The sequence below is a fragment of the Bufo gargarizans genome, chromosome 1 (genome assembly GCF_014858855.1).
Source record: "Bufo gargarizans isolate SCDJY-AF-19 chromosome 1, ASM1485885v1, whole genome shotgun sequence".
In the NCBI taxonomy this organism is placed as follows: Eukaryota; Metazoa; Chordata; class Amphibia; order Anura; family Bufonidae; genus Bufo; species Bufo gargarizans.
The window spans coordinates 516,144,142-516,158,991 of NC_058080.1; positions in this window are offsets into that span (position 1 = coordinate 516,144,142).

Below are 14,850 nucleotides of genomic sequence, written 5' to 3' on the forward strand. Positions count from 1 at the left end.
CTATAGTCTCTAACATATATAATATTTGTTCTGAACTATATATTGTTCTTTTCTTACATGTAAATGCATTTTTAGAAAGGCATTGTCTTGGTTGTAGGGTAGGAATTTATACTCAAAATAATATGCGATTTGAGGGCAGATTTGGATAGAAAGAAATAGAAAAGAACTTAGAAAAATAATCTACCAAAGGGGTTGCCTCAAGAAGACAACCCCTTTCTTCTGCACTTTTATGGTACAGCCACAATGTCAGCTTTCTGCATGCAGTTTTAGAAGCCAAAACCAGGAGCGGTTCATAAAAAAGAGAAAAAGTATAAAAGACAGATATGACTTCTTCTGTTTTTTGAATTCACTCTTGGTGTTCTGTCTTCATACACGTTCACACAGTGTGCAGTCTGACATTCAGCATAAACCATTCCTGTCTTCCAAATAAGAGGACTGTTCTTTGTAGTCTAACTCTTTTATTGGTAAAACAGGATTGTTTGATTGGTAAAACTACAAGAATACAAATAACATGTATAAGTATTAAACATAGCATAGCATGTACTGTAACATTTTCATTAACACTGAAAGCACAAATTACACTGGCACCCCCATCAACCATCTGTATGAAGAGGCTACAACGCTCCAGTGAGCACTGTGACCTTTTCCTAGGCTAGTGACTTCACATTAATCGATCACATGACCTAGGTGCAGCTTGGTCCCATTCAAAAGAATGGGGCTTAGCTGAGAAGCCAAGCACAGCCGCTATCCAATGGACAACACTGTGCTTGGAAAGCTGCGACAAGGCGGCGATGTTCAGAGGAGCGCTGCAGTCTCCTCAAACAGCTGGTCGGTGCCAGGAGTCAGACCCCCCACCAATCACATACCATCCTGAGAATAGGTCATCAGTATAGAAAAAAATCCCCTTTAAGAGTTGAAGCAATCAAATATTATGTATTATTACTGTATACGGTGGACCACAAAAAAAAAAGCGTGTCTCCAATATATCCAAATCAAACTGCCTAATAGTAAATCTGTCTTAGGCGTTTGGTGCGCAGTGTCAGGAACACAAATAGCGAGCCCAATTTTATTCAAATCAACTGTGAATACCACAATTTACCTGGACATCTATGAACAGTTTTACAACCAACTAACAACTAACTAACACAATGGGGCAACAAGAAGTGCAATGACCAGTGTAGGGTGTAGGAGTCGGAAAAATAGTCCAGACGCAGAAAAATCTCTCTTTACTATACAGCACAATGGGAATTGTAGTACATCTAACTATAGCAAAACACAGTTCCAACTGTACAAAGTGCAATTCTCATCAAGATTGCGGTGTATGCATTTAGGCAAGGATAGGGGTTATGGTCCTCTTTTTACACTTTCTTGCAAAATTTTCTCTCAGCGGAATCTATAGCTGGCAACAGTACCTTGGCAGTAATGGCTGTAATGTCCATTGCAAGGTACAGGAATTTGATGGCACATCTGGCAAGAGTGTGTCCAGGTGTGAAAGGTGTCTTAACAGTGGCCCTCAGTGCAGCAAAGTCTGAATGGCTGTAGTCACAGGTTACCTTGCTGACTCCTATGCTTGGCCATGCAGATTCTAACTGTGGATCTGGCAGAGATCTGTTAGTTCCAGTAGGTTTCTTGGGCCTGAGAGGAGGGAGAATCAGGCACAAATTTCTTCCTCTCTGAACTCTCACTAATCACCCCCTAACTGAGCTGGGGACAGATCCTGGTTACACACCCAACCTCTTGCAAAGGGCTGAGCCAGGATTAGTAACCCTTGGCTGTGCTGTTCATACATGGCTATTGTGGGTCCAATACATTTAAAAACCATACATAAAATAACATTAGAATAAAGTAAAAACCATTTGCAGATACCAGCTTTTCTGGGGTACTGCAAGGACAAAGTGCTATCCCATTATCTGTAGTCTGTGCGTTATTATATTCAAAATGGCCGCTGTCATGTTGAACCCTGTTTGTGATATCATTACAATCCTGGCAGATGACTCATTTACTTGTGGCATCATAAAGGGGGCCATGGCTCATTTACATATGATGTCATAATGGGCGGTGAGTTTATACTGAGATGACGTACAGACCCCCCAGCCTCAGTCTCCATGGCTGGCTCTCACCATTAAGGGCCTCTGACGAGCAGCACAGGACGCTTTTCTCCTCATGTGTTCTGGAATAGTTTTTGCTGATCTTTATTTTCTTTCTTTTCTATTCACTGTGAGAGCTGTGTGTGACCCTCTGTGGCCCTGAAAAATCTGCCTGAGGTCTGACACTCAACCTCCTTCAATTAAAAAATCCCAGGAGAAAGTGAAGGTGAAGGTGCCTCCATCTTCTTTAAAGGGCCAGAGCCACAGAAATCCAATACCATTTTATAATAAATAATGTTTTTTTTTGTGTGTTTCTTTCAAAATAAGATTTTTTATTTTTTTTTCTTAAATATTAAATTGTGCCATTTCTCCTGTGCCCCTGCTATCTATAGGTATCCTACTGGTGTATTGAATGGGTACAGGGCTGAACCCTTAAAGGAATGGTAACCAATGAACTCCAAAGAGGAAATTTATCAAAGGGATATTCCTATCTGGGAATATCTGACATACCGCTAGAATATGTCATAAATGTCATATATGTGGGTACCACCTTTGGGACAGGACCTGAATTGAATGCAGAGAACCCTGCACAAGCACAGTGTCCTCTCCATTCACTGGTATGAGACTTCCAAAAATTGGCAAGCAGGTGCGCTGTGTATCTTATCCCATCATGTGTGATACTGTCTGCTAAGATTCTGTATCTAATCCTATCATATGTGATACTGTCTGCTAAGATTCTGTACCTAATCCTATCATATGTGATACTGTCTGCTGAACTGTGTATCTAATCTTCTCCCAGAGTGTACTTATTAGTAATGGTGCCCCCAGTATTTATAATGCTCCCTGTAGTGCCCCCAATATTTATAATGCCCCATACTTTAATGACAGCAATGAAATGCAGTGGAAAGTTTTTTGGGGGATTAAGTTAATTTTCATGGCAAAGAAGGACTATGCAATTCATCTGATCACTCTTCATTACATTCTGGAGTATATGCAAATTGCTATTATAAAAACTTAAGCAGCAACTTTTCCAATTTCCAATATTTATGTAATTCTCAAAACTTTTGGCCACGACTGTAGTCAGACACCTGTCGGTCTAGGCGTTCCCTGAGACTGGATCCGGAAGGCTGCTGTCGATGGGTTGGCTGCAACAATGATCTCATATCCGAAGTGACCAACACATCTTCAAGCCACCCTCTTCTTGCATGCGCTGTAGGATTGGTACCCACAACTGTTTCTCTGTGGGTGGAAATTCCTCTGCTAGCACCCGCAACAGCAGAATACAGCATCTCTCAAAGCAAGACCTGGAAATTAATTCTGCATTCTGACAGACCTCTGTGATGCTGGTAACATGTCCGCCATTTTGTGTTTGTACCGGGGGTCTAAGTACGTTGCCACCCAGTACTGGTTCTTGCCCTTTATGCTTTTTATACGGGGGCCCCTCTTCAAACACTGGAGCATAAAGGCCCCCATTTGCACTAAGTTGGAGAATGTTGTCCTCGGTCTCCTCCCCCAGCCACAGACAACACCAGGGATCCCAAAAAAGTTTAAAGCCTCCTCTTCAGACTCCTGCTGACTTGTCTCAGATGGAAGAGCCCCCCCCCTGGGAATTCATTTAGCATTGTGACTTCCTCATCTTCCTGCTCCTTGGCGGCTTGATCAATGACACGACGCAATGCACACTCCAGAAAGAAGGCGTAAGGTACGATGTCACTGATGGTACCCTGGCTGGACTGACCAGTTCGTGATCTCATCAAATGGCCACAGAAGTTTGCATGCGTCACGCATGAGCAGCCACTGGTGCGGTGAAAAAAAAAACAAGCTCCCCAGAACCTGTCCTGCCGCAGAATTCGTACAGGTAGTCATTAACGGCACGCGTCTGCTGGAGCAGCCTATCAAGCATATACAAGGTGGAGTTCCAGCGCATAAGGCAGTCACAAATCAGATGTCTGATGGGCAAGTGGTGTCGCAGCTGAACGTCAGCCATGAGAGCTATGGCCGTGTAAGATCTTCTAAAATGGCCTGCTGCAAGACGTCCTGGACACCGGGGGTATTTGGCAACGAATCACTGCACGACTGATTTCAGGATGTGTGCCATGCACGGCAGGTGTGTCATTTTGCCCTGTTTCAGCGCGCTCAGCAGGTTGGCACCGTTGTCACACACACCTTTACCAACTGTCAAATTGAGCTGGGTTAGCCGCGGATCAGCCTGTGACCGCAGAGCTGAAAGGAATGCAGGACCGGTGTGGCTCCTGGCTTCCAGGCACAACAGCCGCAGCACAGCATGGCCACATCTCACTTGGCACGTTGAATAGGTTCTGGAGAGTTTGGGGGGGTGAAGCGGAAAAGGCGGTAGCAGTGGAAAAGGAGGAGTCAGCCGATGAGGAAACAGAGGATGGAGGGAGGAGAAGGAGAAGAGGCACGACGTGGAGAGCCAGCAATGTGGCTTTGTGGGTTCTGACGGTGTTGCTCCCACTGGGCTCGGTGATAGGAGGCCAGGTGCCTTCTTAAGGCAGTTGTCCCTAGGTGAGTGTTGGGCTTAGCTCATAGAATGTGTCGGCAGATAAGAACCATTTGGCCCATCTAGTCTGCCCAACATACTAAATACTATGGATAGCCCCTGGCCCTATCTTATATGAAGGATAGCCTTATGCCTATCCCATGCATGTTTAAACTCCTCCACCGTATTTGCAGCTACCACTTCTGCAGGAAGGCCATTCCATGCATCCACTAATCTCAGTAATGTAATACTTCCTGATACTACTTTTAAACCTTTGCCCCTCTAATTTAAAACTATGTCCTCTTGTAGCAGTTTTTCTTCTTTTAAATATTCTCTCCTCTTTTACCTTGTTGATTCCCTTTATGCATTTAATAGTTTCTATCATATCCCCCCTGTCTCGTCTTTCTTCTTCCAAGCTATACATGTTAAGGTCCTTTAATCTTTCCTGGTACGTTTTATCCTGCAATCCATGTACCAGTCTGGTAGCTCTTCTCTGAACTCTCTCCAAAGTATCAATATCCTTCTGGAGATATGGTCTCCAGTACTGCACACAATGCTCCAAATGAGGCCTCACTAGTGCTCTGTAGAGCGGCATGAGCACCTCCCTCTTTCTACTGGTAATGCCTCTCCCTATACACCCAAGCATTCTGCTAGCATTTCCTGCTGCTCTATGACATTGTCTGCCTACCTTTAAGTTGCTCGTTCATCTTGTCATACTATCGCTGGAGGCGGGCTACTTTTATGTGGGCCACCCGGTATTATGTTTTCATAGAACGCTATACAAGTGTATGTGGCTTTACTGTACCTCCATATACCTACAAGTTCACATGGATGCATGGAGAGATTTATTTCTGTTGGATTTCATACTGATTAGATAGAAAGCAGTTATGGCATAGCTCTGTGTGCACAAAGGTGTCCTTTTCTAGAAGTACTGCATCTATTGGAGAATATGTTCATATGTGGTTTACAGTGGAGCTTGTATGGCAGCACCGAGTCTGATGGACGCCATCGTTATGTAGTAGAAATAACAGGGCCTTAGGGACATTTGGGTATTCTGAAGTGACTTACAAAATCTATATCAGCATACATTAATGTTAGTCAAATATTGAATCAGCCAATACATCGTTATTTCATATTATTACTGTATCTGTATTGTCATTTGTCATGTGCCTCTTTATCATATCAAAAGACAATCCAGCTGTGCGGGGGTTAACCCTCTGCTTCTGAAAAGGATTTCAAATGTGTTGTCTCTTTATTGTGAATTGGTGATAAATTCCTGGCTTTACTTTTACAACAGGAAACCTGGTAATTTTGTTTTATTGCTGTTTGGCTGCTAATAGCAATTGCTTCCCCTGCAGGAAAAAAGAAGAATAGATAGGATGGAAGCATATTTCAAAGGAGGAGAAGTGCTAGACCAAGAGGTCATCCACGGAATCGGAGGGGTGGGAGGCTCAGGGGAAATCTCAGAAAGAACTACTGTACCAAAAGATTAGTAGATTAATTACAAAGCTTTCCAGCATAGCCAAAGAAAGGAACACAATGCACAAACTGTAAAGTGTGAGCTACAAAGTTCCTGCTGCCCGCAACACACAACAGAGAGCTCTGTTCCAATGATCTTCTAAAGAGCAATGAAAAATGCCTATAAAGACCGTTTGAAAGTATTGGGTGGTACCTGATACAAAGGTTCAGATCGCAGGGTAGATGTACTAGGAGCTATTTTATACTCTTTGTAAACCAGTCTCCCAAGTGCCAGCTATTTCACATAAGACCAGGCTAAGACAGTGCCTAAACGTGAGATCCAGATAGCTATCAGATGTATTTTCTGGCCTTAACTTGATGTATGTATGATGTATTATATCATTATGTATGATGTATTATCTGTCCTTGTGATTTCTAATTGATGATTACTATACAGTACTATATTATTGAGCTTTTCGTTTCCTTCAGGAGACCCCTGTTGATCCCTTATTATTGGGGGCACCACGTCCGGAAAACTAGTTTCAGGGTGCACCAGGGTGAGGTTCCTGGATGGGGTTGCTCTTGTCAGGGCAGTTAGGCTAGTTTCACACTAGTGCTTTTAGATCCAGCAGGCTGTCCCGGTATGGGAACAGACTGCCAGATCTCCCTGCATTCCGGCATTGCCGGAAGCTATAGCATTTCCATCCGACCCCTTTAACTATAATGGGGACCGTTAGAGAGCCGTTCGCAAGCCAGCAAATATGCAGAGAATATGCCTGACTAAAACCCCTGTGTAGGTATCAGGTAGCGTTCGGCAGTGCCAGTTCCAGACATCTTCCTCCTGGAACAATCTGCCGGAGATCTCTAACGCTAGTGTGAAGCTGTTATTTTTAGCGCAATAAGAATACGACCACACAGCAGGGTTGTGAGCCAATCGGGGCATGGCCCTGCCGCAGTCACATACTGAGCGGCCGATTAGGTATTGAATTGAGTATTGAAGGTGCTGCGTGGCCATTGACAAAGCAGACCAGCTATACAGTGCAGTCTTCATTAGTTAAATAAGAGGCAGCTGTGGCCTAATTGGCTGCACAGTACTCAACCGCAACCCGAATGGCTCACAACTGTGCCGTGTAGTTGTACCCTTAGGGCCCGTTCACATGACGCTTTTGCCGCATGGTACACATATATCAGCTGGAGGGGAACTACTAGTTACAGCTCCACTGGACCAAACACTACCGCTCTAGTAAATTTTAACCATGCCTATAAAACACCGAATACACGTACTGTTATGCAGTGCATGTTATCGTAGGGCGCCGGCGACCCGGATGGGAAGGAGGACAAATCCGACGCCCTGCGATAACGTGCGCTGCGTCCTCGTCTCCAAGGCAACAAGGGGCGGAGAGGACCCGGCCGTGCACGCCACCATAGCGTGGTCGGCATCCTCTGCTCCAGTAAGTTAGACGAAAAAGTCTGAGCGCCGAACTTGACACTCGGCGCTCAGCAGTGTGCAGGGGGATGATTTATGTGACCCTGGCCACGTCACATGACTCCTTCGCTCCCCTATTTAACAGGCAGCCTGCTGGCCACAGGTTGCCTGTGATTAAGGTCCTATACCTTGTGTTTATTCGGTTTGCATTTGGACTTTGTATTTGAGCTTCGGCTCGTTACTTGACTTCGTCTCTTGCTTGCTCCTTTTGTTTGACTTGCTTCTCCCTGTACTGACATTCTGTTTGCTCATTGACTTTGCTTCTCCCTTGTACCGCCTTGACCCCTTGGTTTTGACCTTGCTATTCGACCTCTCTCTGTTTGTTTGTGCCGCAGCACTTACGCAGGTTAGGGATCGCCGCCCAGTTGCGCTCCGTTGCCTAGGACGGGTAAGTGCAAGTAAGCAGGGACAGAGGAGTGGGTGGGGTCAGTTTGCACCTTCCCCATCCCCTTCTCGTGACACGTACACAGCATGAAAGGAGCCTATAGGCATATGGCTACTCTGTGGAGCACTGAATAATGTGGCCTATTGGAAGTAAGTAAAATACAAAGTAAATAAAATGCAAGATTATCCGCACTCAGGCTGTGGAATTTATTTTAATCAAATTTTATTTTAATACACTTTGTCCATCTGTCACCAAGCTTTCTTATTCCCTCACTAAAAATCAATACCATATTTATATAATTTTTTTTTGTGTTTTACTGACAGAGCAATTTTCTGTTTTTGTGTTTTTGTTTTTACTCCCTGCCTTCTTGGAGCCATAACTTTTTTAATTTACTGGTCACATAGCCGTATTGGGACTTGCTTTTTGGGGGACAAGTTGTACTTTCCAATGACACCATTTTATATTGCATAGGATGTAGTGAGAAGTTGGCACTGGCACACATTATTACTACTAGGGCACTGGGGGGCATTACAATTGATGGGACTTTGGGGAGCACTATTACTGTAGGGGGCACCCTGGCACAGTATCAGCTTAACATAATTTATTTTGGGGGACATTATGTTTACACTATTAGTGTCAGGGACACTATTTACTGGGCGCAGTTATTTTTTTGGGCACTGTGTGCCAATAATTATTGAAGGGGGACCATTTCTGCAGTAACAGTTGGGGGTGGTAGGACCATTTCTGCAGTAAGAGATGGGGAAGGTGGGCAGGATGATGGAAACGTAGGAAACAAAGGTGTCTGTCAAACTCTGCGGAGACAAGAGATGGCTGAAAGAAATCATCATGGCAATCTGGTCCGAATGGAGAAGATGAAGAAAGAGAATATAATATCTACATGAGAGGAGACGTCACTGGATATAAGAGTTATGTAGCGCTGTATTATCCTGTATGTTTTATAGAACTGTATGTAATGTTTTCCAAGTATGTCTTTAACAGTAGGGCTGGAGGGAAGGGGTTAGGTTGAGAATTTGGCAAGGAGTGGGTGCCGTTTCAATTTTTGCCTCAGGCAGCAGAAAGGCTAGGTTTTTGGGGGTATCCAAGGTGAACTCCTGCACCAGGGCTCATGAGTGTTATGGGGCACTGTGGATGGCACATTGTGGCACTGTGGATGGCACATTGTGGCACTGTGGATGGCACATGGGGCACTGGATGGCACATGGGCACACTGGATGGCAGATAGGGCACACTGAATGGCACATGGGGCACTGTGGATGACACATCAGGGCACTGTGGATGACACATCAGGGCACTGTGAATGGCACATGGTGGAAACCTGGATGTCACTGGGGGCACTGTGATTGGCACATGGGGGCACTGGATGTCACTGGGGGCACCGTGGATAGCACTGTTATGGAGGCACTGTGGATAGCAATGTTAGGGGGGCACTCTAGAACTGGTGTAGGAAGGAGGGGTTTGGGTTCCTGGAGAACTGGGCCGATTTTTCTATCGGCTACAGGCTCTATCGTAGGGACGGGCTGCACCTCAATGGGGAAGGGGCAGCCGTGCTGGGGAGAAAGATGGCTAGAAGGTTGGAGGAGTGTTTAAACTAGGGACTGGGGGGGAGGGTAATTACGTTATAGGACGGGAAGATAGAGCAGATAGAGACCGGGGGCAAGGTAATGGGACTGGGGGAGGAATGGAAGGAGGGACTAGAACAGTTCAGAAGGAAAGATGTAGGGTAAAAAATATACATAAACCTCTCAAATGTATGTATACTAATGCCAGAAGCCTGACTAATAAAACTGGTGAACTGGAATTAGTGATGTGTGAGGAGAACTATGACATAGTGGGAATAACTGAGACATGGCTGGATGATAGCTATGACTGGGCGGTTAATGTACAAGGTTACAGTCTGTTTAGAAAGGATCGTCAAAACCGGAGAGGGAGGGGTCTGCCTTTATGTAAAGTCCGGTCTAAAGCCCACACTCCGCGAAGATATAAGTGAAGGACATGAACATGTGGAGTCACTGTGGGTAGAGATACATGGAGCTAAAAACAACAATAAATTACTAATAGGAGTTTACTATAAACCACCTAATATACCAGAGTCCACAGAAAATCTACTACTAAACGAGATAGACGAGGCGGCAAATCATAATGAGGTGGTTATTATGGGGGACTTCAACTACCCAGATATAGACTGGGAAACTGAAACTTGTATATCTCATAAAGGAAACAGGTTCTTGGCAATAACCAAAGACAATTACCTCTCCCAACTGGTTCAGGACCCGACTAGAGGGACGGCCATACTGGACTTAGTATTAACCAATAGGCCGGACAGAACAACAGACGTGCAGGTTGGGGGACACCTGGGAAATAGTGACCACAAAATAATTACCTTCCAATTATCATTCAAAAGAGCGTTTCTACAGGGAGGAACAAAAATACCAAACTTCAAAAAAGCTAAATGTAGCCAACTAAGAGAGGCCATAGGCCAAACTAACTGGGGCAAAGTCCTCAAAAATAAAAATACAGCCACAAAATGGGATATCTTTAAAAACATCCTAAAATCTCATTGTGAGAGGTACATACCGTATGGTAATAAAAGGTTAAGGAACAAAAAGAAACCAATGTGGATAAATAGAACTGTAACGAAAGGAATAAATGACAAAAAGAAAGCATATCATTCACTGAAACAGGAGGGGAGCACGGAAGCACTGAAAAACTATAAGGAAAAAAATAGAACATGTAAAAAACAAATAAAAGCGGGCAAACTAGAGACCGAGAGATTAATTGCCAAAGAGAGTAAAACTAACCCTAAAATGTTCTTCAATTATATAAATGTTAAAAAGTATAAATCTTAGGCTACTTTCACACTAGCGTTCGGGCGGATCCGTTCTGAACGGATCCGCTCATAATAATGCAGACGGAGGCTCCGTTCAGAACGGATCCGTCTGCATTATATTAGCAAAAAAAAGCTAAGTGTGAAAATAGCCTGGGACGGATCCGTCCAGACTTTCAATGTAAAGTCAATGGGGGACGGATCCGCTTGAAGATTGAGCCACATTGTGGCATCTTCAAACGGATCCGTCCCCATTGACTTACATTGAAAGTCTGGACGGATCCGCACGGATCCGCACGCCTCCGAACGGCCAGGCGGACACCCGAACGCTGCAAGCAGCGTTCAGCTGTCCGCCTGTCCGTGCGGAGGCGAGCGGAGCGGAGGCTGAACGCCGCCAGACTGATGCAGTCTGAGCGGATCCGCCTCCATTCAGACTGCATCAGGGCTGGACGGCTGCGTTCGGGTCCGCTCGTGAGCTCCTTCAAACGGAGCTCACGAACGGAAACCCAAACGCTAGTGTGAAAGTAGCCTGAAGGTGTCGGCCCTTTAAAGAGTAATGAGGGGGGAGTCGCAGAGAGCGATGAGGAGAAAGCAAAGCTGTTAAATATTTTTTTCTCCAATGTATTCACTGAGGAAAATAAACTGTAATGCAGAATGCAAAAATAAATTCCCCATTAAAAGTGTCCTGTCTGACCCAGGAAGAAGTACATCAGCGACTTAAAAAGATTAAAATAGACAAATCGCCAGGACCGGATGACATACACCCCCGTATCCTAAAGGAATTAAGTAATGTCATAGCCAGACCCTTATTTCTGATATTTGCAGACTCTATACTGACAGGGAATGTCCCACAGGATTGGCGCATGGCATATGTGGTGCCAATATTCAAAAAGGGGCCAAAAACAGAGCCTGGAAACTATAGGCCGGTAAGTTTAACATCTGTTGTGGGTAAACTGTTTGAAGGTTTTCTGAGAGATGCTATATTAGAGCATCTCAACAGAAATAAGCAAATAACGCCATATCAGCATGGCTTCGTGAGGGATCGGTCATGTCAGACTAATTTAATCAGTTTCTATGAGGAGGTAAGTTCTAGACTTGACAGCGGCGAATCAATGGATGTCGTGTATCTGGACTTCTCCAAAGCATTTGACACTGTACCACATAAAAGGTTAGTATATAAAATGAGAATGCTCGGACTGGGAGAAAACGTCTGTATGTGGGTAAGTAACTGGCTCAGTGATAGAAAACAGAGGGTGGTTATTAACGGTACACACTCAGATTGGGTCACTGTCACTAGTGGGGTACCTCAGGGGTCAGTATTGGGCCCTATTCTCTTCAATATATTTATTAATGATCTTGTAGAAGGCTTGCATAGTAAAGTATCAATTTTCGCAGATGACACTAAACTGTGTAAAGTAATTTACACTGATGAGGACAGTATACTACTACAGAGGGATCTGGATAGACTGGAGGCTTGGGCAGATAAGTGGCAGATGAGGTTTAACACTGATAAATGTAAAGTTATGCACATGGGAAGGAAAAATGCAAGTCAACCGTACATACTAAATGGTAAAACACTCAGTAACACTGACATGGAAAAGGATCTAGGAATTTTAATAAACAGCAAACTAAGCTGCAAAACCCAGTGTCAGGCAGCTGCTGCCAAGGCCAACAAGATAATGGGTTGCATCAGAAGGGGCATAGATTCCCGTGACAAGAACATAGTCCTACCACTTTACAAATCGCTAGTCAGACCACACATGGAGTACTGTGTACAGTTCTGGGCTCCTGTAAACAAGGCAGACATAGCAGAGCTGGAGAAGGTCCAGAGGAGGGCAACTAAAGTAATAACTGGAATGGGGCAACTACAGTACCCTGAAAGATTATCAAAATTAGGGTTATTCACTTTAGAAAAAAGACGACTGAGGGGAGATCTAATTAATATGTATAAATATATCAGGGGTCAGTACAGAGATCTATCCCATCAGCTATTTATCCCCAGGACTGTGACTGTGACGAGGGGACATCCTCTGCGTCTGGAGGAAAGAAGGTTTGTACACAAACATAGAAGAGGATTCTTTACGGTAAGAGCAGTGAGACTATGAAACTCTCTGCCTGAGGAGGTGGTGATGGTGAGTACAATAAAGGAATTCAAGAGGGGCCTGGATGTATTTCTGGAGCTTAATAATATTACAGGCTATAGCTACTAGAGAGGGGTCTTCCTCTGGATCAACTTGCGGGATAACAGGCCAAACTGGATGGACAAATGTCTTTTTTCGGCCTTATGTACTATGTTACTATGTTACTCTAGATGTGACTGTTAAGGGGAACTTTGGAGGTCAATCTTATGGGGGCGCTGTGGATGTCACTGTTATGTGGGTACTGTGGATGTCACTGGTATGGTAGCACTGTGGATGTCACTGTTATGGGAATGCTGTGGATGTCGCTGTTATGGGGGCACTGTGAATATCACTGTTATCGGGCACTCCAGATGTCACTGTTATGGGGCACTGTGGATGTTATTGTAATGGAGGGCTGTGGATGTCACTGTTATGGGAGCGCTGTGTATGTTATTGTTATGGGGCACTGTAGATGTCACTGTTATGGAAGCACCGTGAATATCACTGTTATGGGGGAACTCTAGATGTCACTGTTATGGGGCACCTTGGATGTCACTGTAATGGTGGGCTGTGGATGACACTGTTATGGGGCACTGTGGATGTCACTGTTATGGAGCACTCTAGATGTCACTGTTATGGGGCACTGTGGATGTCACATGTATTCAACAAAACAAGAAGGGGAGAAAGTAAACAGATCTGCCAGGATAGTCTAATGCCCAGACAGGTGGAAAGAAAACACAGACATGAAAAACAGGTATTGGGGGCATATTTATTGATGGTGAGGGGTGTTAGGAGCACATAAAAAGAATTTTGATTTTGGGACCTGACAACCTCTTTAATCTGCCCAAGTAAAAAACCACTGACCTGGTGAAAGATACCACTTCCGGCAAAACCTGAACCCAATGAAGACCTCGGATGCCTCTCCAGTAAACTTCGGCCATATGAATACCTAGGTCCAAGCCACAAGGGCGGACTGATGCTCGATGTTCAGCCCAGAATATATATGAATGCCCCAGAAGGTAGATCTGTGGACTAGTTGCACATGAAAAATAATCATGAAACATAGCAAAACCTAGGAAGGAAGTGTGGACGAATAAAAGAATGAGAACAGTCTGACTTCCAGCGACCCAAATGCTTGACAGCATCATTACCTAAGCCTCAACCATTTGCCACAGTTGATGCTCCAATCTGAAAGGAATGAGTAATGAAGTCCGAAGGATCCAAACCAAGTTCCTTTAAACAGGCCTTGAAAACCGAATGAAACAGGTAAAGTGTGAGTGGAAAAGTAGAGGCATGAATCAAAAATTGAATACCGCCAATACGAACCCGTGTATAAGCACTAACATCTTTTACAGGGCAGTAATCAGTACCCAAAGAGCCAATGGACAACCAAACACCCGACCAAATTGATCAGTATAAGGCTACTTTCACACTTGCGCTTGATCGGATCCGTTCTGAACGGATCCGATCATATTAATGCAGACGGAGGCTCCGTTCAGTACGGATCCGTCTGCATTAATAACTTAGAAAAAATTCTAAGTGTGAAAGCAGCCTGAGCGGATCCGTTCAGACTTTCAATGTAAAGTCAATGGGGGACGGATCCGCTTGAAGATTGAGCCACAGGGTGACATCTTCAAGCGGATCCGTTCCCATTGACTTACATTGTAAGTCTGAACGGATCCGCTCGCCTCCGCACGGCCAGGCGGACAGCTGAACGCTGCAAGCAGCGTTCAGCTGTCCGCCTGTCCGTGCGGAGGCGAGCGGAGCGGAGGCTGAACGCCGCCAGACTGATGCAGTCTGAGCGGATCCGCTCCATTCAGACTGCATCAGGGCTGGACGGAGGCGTTTGGGTCCGCTCGTGAGCTCCTTCAAACGGAGCTCACGAACGGACCCATGAACGCTAGTGTGAAAGTAGCCTTAGATCGTTGAATGCGCACTCGGAGCATCAAACCTATGAGGGCAACATCTT